General features: G+C 34.2%; 2 long non-coding RNA genes across 2 annotated transcripts in view; one reads left to right on the top strand and one right to left on the bottom strand.

The window, feature by feature from the left end:
• LOC144200632 (uncharacterized) overlaps positions 1-9687 on the top strand; it is a 28231-nt gene that overhangs the window by 16200 nt on the left and 2344 nt on the right. Inside the window, exon 5 of the long non-coding RNA XR_013327157.1 lies at positions 7298-7473. This is a non-coding gene — a long non-coding RNA (uncharacterized LOC144200632). The remainder of the gene's footprint in view (positions 1-7297; positions 7474-9687) is intronic.
• Positions 2859-9561, bottom strand: LOC144200631 (uncharacterized). The gene is made up of 3 exons (XR_013327156.1): positions 8148-9561; positions 7885-8047; positions 2859-3640 (listed from the first exon to the last, which is right to left on the bottom strand). It is a non-coding gene; the product is annotated as an uncharacterized LOC144200631 (long non-coding RNA).

Genomic DNA, 9687 nt, shown 5'->3' on the forward strand with positions numbered 1-9687 from the left:
CTATGAAATATTCACTAATTACTACCTAACCCATCAATTTAGCTACATTCTTGAAAAGACAATATTGAAAATTGCTATAAAACGGATTAGAAAATGCTTGATTGGACTGTACGTGATTAAAAACAGGTTCCAAATGAACTACGACTGTAGTTCTCGGTCCATAAATATCTAGTTAGGCCAGGGAAATAAAAATTCCATCTCTATTGGCTAATGAAGAACATATTTGTAACAAAAAGTACGCTATTTATTAATGAAAACTCAGATAAGTTGGCTTTTAAAATTATATCTTTTAAGCCTTTGGTTTTAGCTTCACATGCAAATAATGTTCATTACTCGTATTTCAACCGGCTTATTTTATTTTAACAAAGTTGCAACTCTACGACAATATTTTTTAGCCTGAGAGGGAAAAAGAAGTGTACAATTATGGAAAAACATAGAGTGGTTTCCGTGAACATGTAGGTTACTGCGGGCCAATTTCATCACGTAAATATTTGGGCCACCTCCCAAGGGTTCTGTCACCAAGAGTAGATTTCCATTCTGCGTAGATCCCACTGCGAGCCTGCTACATGACACTTGCAATCGCGTGCAAGCCTCACCGGGAAGTGGTCCATTTTTTGCTTTGTTGTTCAAGTGATTCATCGTCAATTTTAGCAGGCAGATTGTGTCTCGTGGGGGAGGAGTCACGGCTTGAGTGACTCTCGTCATCAACACTGTTATCCTTTTTGACGGCGTGGTGTCGTTCTCTTTTAAAGATGAGCTTGGCACATTAAGTTATTTCGCTCCAGGGGGGAATCACCGTCTTACTCTTTAATGCAATCGTTGCAGCGTTTACGCACGTCAGTTTACAGTACGCATGTCAAATAGCACCCACAAAAATGTTAGTACCTTAATTTTTCTACATACTTATGTACACAATGTATTTTTCGGACTGTAAGTCGCCAGGGAAGATGTATAGATTATAAGTTGTACCTGAGTATATGTCGCACTAACAAATACTGCATTATGAAAGGGAATATGTATATATTATAAGTTGTACCTGAGTATAAGTCGCACTAACAAATACTGCATAATGAAAGGGAAGATGATATGTTATAAGTTGTATCTGAGTATAAGTCGAACTAACAAATACTGCACAATGAAAAGGAATATGATATATTCTAAGTTGTACCTGAGTATAAGTCGCACCAGCGAATACTTTATAATGAAAGGGAAGATGTATATATAAGTTGTACCTGAGTATAAGTCGCACTAACAAATACTGCACAATGAAAAGGAATATGATATATTTTAAATTGTACTTGAATATAAGTTGCACTAACAAATACTGCATAATGAAAGGAAAGATGTATATATATAATAAGTTCTACCTGAGTATAAGACGCACTAACAAATACTGCATAATGAAAAGGAATATGATATATGTTAAATTGTACTTGATAAGTTGCACTAACAAATACTGCATAATGAAAGGGACGATGTATATATAATAAGTTCTACCTGAGTATAAGACGCACTAACAAATACTGCTTTATAAAAAAAATAATACTTTAAGTCGCACTGAAGTTCTATAATTTGCATTTTTAGGGGCAGCTTTTTAATTTATTAGGAACTAAGAACACCCGTTATAGTGTAAATTAATAATAAAATAATGAATAAAAAACTAAATAGCTACCTGTTAATGTAATATATTAAGTTTGTGGAGTTTGTATGTTCTCCCCGTGCCTGTGGGGGTTTTCTTAAGGTACTCTAGGTTCCTTCCACATACCATAAACATGCACGGTAGGCTAGTTGAATCCCCTAAATGGTCCCTGAGTGTGCCCTGTGATTTGTTGGCAACCAATTTAGCACCCCAGCGACCCTTGTGACAATAATGCCTAGATATTTTGAAATATGGCATCCCAGAATGGAGCCCGTTTTGATCTTGGCACTTGCGCTCCTTGTCGAAAGCCTCCTCTACCTTCACACCTGATAAATTTAACATTCACCAGCACCCCCAGTTTCACGCTCGACCAGCTCACACAATTATTCGGAACAGGCTCGTGAATAAATGTTCCGATGAACAGCCAGCCAATCGTGCCGGGATTTCCGATGGGCTACCCGAAGGGGGGGAAGAAGCAACGCGTGTCGGGGCGGCCCGACACCAGCAGCCTGTGAAGCGACCTCCATTAACCAAACTACTTAAATCCCATTGTCCTTGAAATGCTTCACGTCAACTTCCGAAGCCAAAACCAACGAATCCGCCAAAGCGTTGCCATGTAGCCATTTTAATGATTTTCTCCAAAACATACTTTAATTAAATCAAAACGTATAAAATCAGAACTGACATTGTACCACATTTAAATTTAAAAAAAAAGGAATTAAAATCTGAGAAAATTATGTACAATGGTACCTTGAGATATGAGCTTAATTTGTTCTGGGACTTCGCTCGTATGTTGATTTTTTTTTTTTTTTTTTTTTTTTTTGGAACTCAAATGAACCTTTCCCTTAGAAATGAACTAGAAATGAATTAATTTGTTCCAACCAACTGAAAAAAAAACCCCAAAAACAGGATATTCGATTGGAAAAAACGTTTTATTTGTTCTAATTCTCTAAAAAAAACCTGCCAAAAACAGGATATTGGATTGTAATTGTTTTCTAATTTGTTCTAATTCTCTTAAAAAACACCAAAAACAGCATATTCAATTGGAAAAAATGTTTAATTTGTTCAAATTCTTTGAAAAAAACACCCAAAAAACTGGATATTAGATTGGAAAAGATGTTTTATTTGTTCTAATTCTCTTAAAAAAACCCACCAAAAACAGGATATTGGATTAGAAAAACATGTTTTATTTCTTCTAATTCGCCATTTACGACTTTTTGCACGGCAACACGCTCGTAACATAACACAAACAAACTTAAATGAACTTGGATTACAATGGAGACAGACTCAAAAATGACAATCTAACTTCACACTAAATTTCATTCTAAATTTGTTTGAAATTTTGATACCTTGTTGGCTCTATTTGCCCCGCCTCCACCCTGACTTTCAAATCCAACCGATCAAGGGTTGTTTACTTTTGTTTTCCCTTCAAAATATTCCCAAAATGACTCCCACAAATGTCCTCACCATACATTAACGCACTACCACATGCCAACTACAAGTACTATATATACTACTCTCGTATAAACGAACAAACTCCGCCATTCGCACTGACTAAAATGCACAAAAAAACACTGAAAAAAACACCACTGTAATATAATAAGGGATACACAAGACATTGATAGTTTACAAAGTGAAAATATCTTTTCCCCAGATGGGTGGGTGGTTTTTCTGCAGGGTTGTTGACAACTTGTCCTGCAAATACCGTTAGTCATTAGTGTACTCAGTCTCACACCAGCGTGCATGGTAATTGATAATTAGCCTTAGGGAAAAAATACTAGATTGCTATCACCATGTCTCTCTTGGCCTTGCGTGAGTACTTTAATAGTTCTTTGTCAGGTTTTTTTTACTTTCTAAACTAGGAGAGATCAGTTTTGATGATAATTAATCCCCGCAGGAAATTAACTTTTGTGTTTTTTTTTATTTCTCAGATCACGTTGTAAACAAAGTGATTCGTGCAGTTGGTGGGAAAGTAGAGTCTTGCTCAAGGGTACAAGGCATCTGTCAGGGAATAAATATAACATTTATGAATAGGAATAAGTGGTGTCCTGAATCAAAATAAGTCAAAGTGGAACAAAAGAGGCTTTTATCTTTGAGAAAATGGGGTAAATCAAAAATAATTTCATATTTTTGTCACTTTTTGGCAGAAATCCATATTGCAGTGAATGTGTTAAGATACAAATGAGTGGAATTTTATTCATATTATCATCATTTACTTAATTTTTCATAATATCCGAGTTTTGGTGAAAGTTATAATCAATCTTTCATCTTCTGTCCTGCCTGAAATAATTATTTTTTCATACATAATTCAAAAGTCTTATAAAAACTCATTCTTATATCATCTTTAAAGGATTTTTTGAAGGAATATTAATACATTGGTTAAAAATGTATTACTCTGGTCAAGTTCTATACTGCTTCATATAAGTAAACAGCCTTAATAATGTATACTACATACTTTAAATTTTCATCAGAAATCCATATTCTATACTGCTTTATTTGTTAAAGGTCAGGGAGAGCTTGTGCTTTTCCCATCTTATTTTTGATTGGTCGCCAGTTGGATAATAAACAGCTACTCTTCTCCTATTCCATGTCATATTCAAAACTAACACAGTGTATAGATATGCTTATTAAAGAAGAGAATACACTTATTTTGACAAGAAAATTGATTTACATCCCGACACACACATACACAAGATTGTTTAATATTTTCCATATTATGATTTCTTTGTGAATATCATCCTTATTCAGTCATGTTTAAAATTCAAAGATCAATATAGACATTGTTATTTTCTTTCAATAATAAACAAGCTTGAATTTGCCCTTCTATCAGACACCCTTTTTTAACTGTATCAAATTGGCTCAAATATATGAATTGTATATGAATGAGAAATAATATAACAATTGATTTTATTCGGACCGTGACTCATTTTGACAAAGAATATGTTTGGAATGATGTGTAAAGTTTAATAGGAACAGACTTGATGTGTGAATAAGAACGTTTCATATCGGATTTAATACAATAGTACAGACTAATGTAATTGACTGTGGCTATTTTTGGTAAAGGACATGATCTGCTCAATTGGTAGTGGCCATTGTCATTGCAGGCAAATGTCCTCAATACGTTAAAAACAAAAAACAAATGGACAAAAAAAAAGCAGATGTGAAGGTTGTCTAAATCTCATTGAAATAAAGGAAGGTCAGTTAATACTATGATGAAAGAGAAACACTCCATTTGCTTAAAAATGTTTGATTTGATGTATTTTTTTTTTTTTGGCATCAGCTAAAGCACAGGTGTCAAAGTGACGGTCCGGGGGCTAAATCTGGCCCGCTGTATCATTTTGTGCGGCCCGAGAAAGTAAATCATGAGTGCCGACTTTCTGTTTTAGGATCTAATTAAAATTATAGTATAGATGTATATTAAATTTGCTGATTTTCCCCTTTTTAAATCAAATATTGTCATTTTTTAATCATTTTTTCTGTGTTTTTAGTTAGAAAAATATTGTGTAAAATCAAAAAAATATATTTTAAAAAAAGCTTAAATAAACATTGTTTTAGATCTATATAAAAATGAACATTTAAGACTTGTAATCCAGTTCTTTTAATTAATTTATAGGAAAAAAATATTGTAAAATGTTGCAAGGTCATAATATTAGGTACAGTAATCAGCTTCCATTACAACCTTTGATTTTTCTCCATTTAAATCTACATTTGTGTGAAATAATTATTAGTATTAGTGAATAATACAAAGGAAAAAAGTGGGCTTATTGTTAATTCTATGTCATTTTTACGTAGTTTACTGGTCTGGCCCACTTCATCTCAAATTAAGGTGTACTATTCGGCCCGCGGGCCGTATGTTTGACACCCCTGCACTAGACTATCCACTCGCATCCGGTTAACGACTCTCTATTGTCTTAGCCTTTGGCACCTTCCTCAGACAGCCCCCCCGGGGACCACAGTGCACATAGACTACACGGTAATTAATCATTCGCCGTCGAACGATAGCGAGAACGACCAGCCGGCGCCACTTGACAAGGCGGTGACTAACCGTAGAGTACAACACCGTCTCACTTTATACTTCAGTACAATAGGAAAAGACGGAAAATGTCCAATTAAAACGAGGTGGGGGTACTGTGGAAAGGTAGAGCGGCTTGTAATCAATATCGTAAATTGAATTGAGTTGAAAGGGTAAGAGAGATGAAATCATGTTAGGGAAAGGTCATCGTCTTTTTTAGAGTGTCGCGGCTGGATTCGTTTCTCCAATGGAGCAAGGCACTAAATAATTTGTATTGTCATTAACTTTGGGTAATTTCTTGTAGTTTTTTTCTGTTAAGTTTTTTTTATATTTCTATAGTCAGTTTTTATTCCATTATCAAATGGTTATCAAAGCATATATTTATATTTTTTAGTGATAAACAGATGGTTGTTCAGTACGTGATTTAAAGAAAGTGAAAATTATAAATCATTACTTAGTATAATGCTTATGCTTAGAAATATAATATTAAAGCAACTTCAGATTTGCTATCCCATAGTTTATACTGTAAAATTTTAATTACCCTATAATGTTCTACTTCAAAATGTTTTTTAATGAAAACAGGCTTACAAATATGTATTTTTGTCATTTTCACTGACTAACAATATTATGCTTGGAAAATATTAAAATAACTTCAGATTTGCTATCCAATACTTTATACTGTAAAATTTAAATTGCCCTATAATGTTCTACTTCAAAATGTTTTTTTTTTAATGAAAACAGGCTTACAAATATGTATTTTTGTCATTTTCACTGACTAACAATATTATGCTTATGCTTGGAAAATATTAAAAGAACTTCAGATTTGCTATCCAATACTTTATACTGTAAAATTTAAATTGGCCTATAATGTTCTACTTCAAAATGTTTTTTTAATTAAAACAGGCTTACAAATATGTATTTTTGTCATTTTCACTGACTAACAATATTATGCTTATGCTTGGAAAATATTAAAAGAACTTCAGATTTGCTATCCAATACTTTATACTGTAAAATTTTGATTACCCTATAATGTTCTACTTCAAAATGTTTTTTTTTTAATGAAAACAGCCTTACTATACTATGTCGTTTTTTTAAGAAAAACAGCCTAACAATAGTATGTTGTTTTCTTACAAAAACAGCCCTAATTTGGAACTCCACTTTCAATGTACAGCCTTTAATTTTTGTCAATTTTTAGTTTCTTTGTCTTAAATCAATTAATTTACCATAAATGGATCCCAGCAAGTTCTTTATTATATATTATAAAATTGTCAAAGTTGTATTTTTAAACCATACATTGACAAACATGTATTTTTATAATTTCTCACTGACTAACAACATACTTAACTATTCATTAACTTGCCTATTAATTAAAAAAATGCAATAATTCCAACCTCTCCTAAGCTAAACTACACCTCTCATCATTGCGAAAATATATTTTATTAGCTTTTATTTCAATATCCATAGTTCCTCCAGTCTAGGGTATCCCAAACATCTCTCCATAACTCATGAAAAGAAAATTACTCATGGTTGCTTATAGCACAATGTCAAGGTTGGTAGCTTGGGAGTCTTAATCTTTAAATTGTTTCATCAATTTCCAGCCTGTGCTGCATTAAAATAATCTTTTCCATTCCTTTTCCCTTTTTCAGACAATTTCTCTCAAGCTCTGTGATCAATTGGCCTTCCTTCAATTGATGTGTTGGCGGTGGAAAAAGGACGCCACAGTGGTCTGACAACTGTTTTAATGAATGATTCCTATAGGATAGCGAGCGCCCTGTTGTTCATCAGTCAAGGCTCCAAGAAAAGCTTGACTTATTGAGGCCATGTGAGTAAACAGATAGTTATTTTACTTTATCATCAAGTTGAATGTAGCCTATCATTTGAAAGTAAAATTTTCAAAGTGTATCTTTTTTTGATACAATTATAATTACAATTATAAAGTGTCCATGTAGAACTTATATAGTCCAAAAGCGAATAGGCATATAATTCAATTCAAAACAGATCATTTTAGAAAGGATATATAATGAAATAATATAGTGAGTAAGGCTTTTTTTCTTCAAAAAACGACAAAGTCTAGTAATACTTATTTTCCTAAAAAAAATGTCATAGTATAGTAAAACTCTTGTTTGCCAAAAAAATGATATAGTATAGTAAAACTCTTGTTTGCCAAAAAAATGACATAGTATAGTAAGGCTAAAGCATGGTATAGTAAGAATTAGTGTAGTGGTTAACTCACCTGCCTTTCATCTGGGTGGCCTGGGTTCAATTCCCGGGTTGGGACACGTTTTCACTTAATTCTTTCTGTTTGCTTGTAGTCAATATCTTCAAATGATGACAGAGGGAAGTTGTATCTGCTTGGTGGCGCAGAGGTTTATTCACCGGATTCCCGTGTGGGAGACCTGGGTTCAAATCCCGGTTGGGACACATCATTTTCCCTTAATTGTTTCTGTGGACTTGTACTCATAACACTCAAATGATTACAAAGGAAAGTGTAATCACTTGGTTGGCGCAGAGGTTAGATCACAGGACTCCCGTCCGGGAGACCTGGGTTCGATTCCCGCTGTCGACCTTTGGCTGATCACCGAACCAAGTAGTCTGGAAAATGGAACAAGAAGAAAAAAAAAAAGAAAAACTTTTTAATTTTTATTAAACACTTAGTCATACTTTTCAGCAAAAGGTTATATTCCGAACTGCCTTCGGCAGTTCGGAAGACACTTGATGGACCTGTATGTGCGAAAGGCGTTCTCGGGTCGGCCTTCGGCCGACCCTCGACCGCTTGCTTGGTCAGTGAACCGCCGACACCGGGAAGCGAACTCACGTTCTCTCGGTGCAAAGGCGAGTGTGCAACCCACTACACCAACTCGTGCCCCACTTATACAAGGGTGTTGAAACGCTTTATCCAAGGAAATGGGGTGAAACACTTAGTCATTTTTTGGATAAAATGCTTCATCCACCACTGAACACTTATACACTTATACATTGAAACACTTGGGCATTAGAAGTTATTCTTTTAACTGAATAACATTGGGAAAATCTTTGCCTGCACTGGGACTTGAACCAACAAACCCAGAGTCAGGAGACTGATGACTTAACCACTGGGCCACCACCCAGTTGGAAGGAACAGTAGTACTTGTACGTTTTATCCAAGGAAATGGGGTGAAACACTTAGTCATTTTTTTGACTAAATGTTTCATCCACCAATGAATACTTTTACACTTAAACACTTAGGCATTAGAACTTATTCTTTTAACTGAATAACATTGGGAAAAACTTTGCCTGCACTGGGACTTGAACCAACAACCCCAGAGGCAGGAGACTGATGACTTAACCACTGGGCCACCACCCTGTGGGAAGAAACAGTAGTACTTGTACTTTTACCTCTTTCATTTACCTGAATAATATTGGGAAAATCTTTGTCTGCATTGGGATTTGAACCCAGGACCACAGAGGTGGAAGACTGATGACTTACCCACTGGGCCAACACTCTGCAAGATTTGATTGTAGTATTTCTTGTTTTGTCCCTTTTCACTCCCAGATCATACTTAGTACTTTATGGTACATTCAAGGGGGAAAAGTTAGGTACGTTTACAAAGCAGAGCAAAGCAGGATTTGAACCCAGATCCAAAGAGGTGGGAGGCCAATGACTTATTCACTTATACACTTAAGACTTATACTTATTGTTTTGTCCGTTACAACTATTAGTATAGTAAGGCTTTTTTTTTCTTTCATAAAAACGACATAGTATAGTAAGGCCCTTTCTCTTTAAAAAAAACTACTTAGTATAGTATGACTTTTTCTTTCTTAAAAAAAACTACTTAGTATAGTATGACTTTTTCCTTATTAAAAAAACTACTTAGTATAGTATGACTTTTTCCTTCTTAAAAAAACTACTTAGTATAGTATGACTTTTTCCTTCTTAAAAAAATACTTAGTATAGTATGACTTTTCCCTTCTTAAAAAAACTACTTAGTATAGTATGACTTTTTCCTTCTTAAAAAAAAATACTTAGTATAGTATGACTTTTTCCTTCTTAAAAAAA

Source organism: Stigmatopora nigra, chromosome 8, assembly GCF_051989575.1.
Source record: "Stigmatopora nigra isolate UIUO_SnigA chromosome 8, RoL_Snig_1.1, whole genome shotgun sequence".
In the NCBI taxonomy this organism is placed as follows: Eukaryota; Metazoa; Chordata; class Actinopteri; order Syngnathiformes; family Syngnathidae; genus Stigmatopora; species Stigmatopora nigra.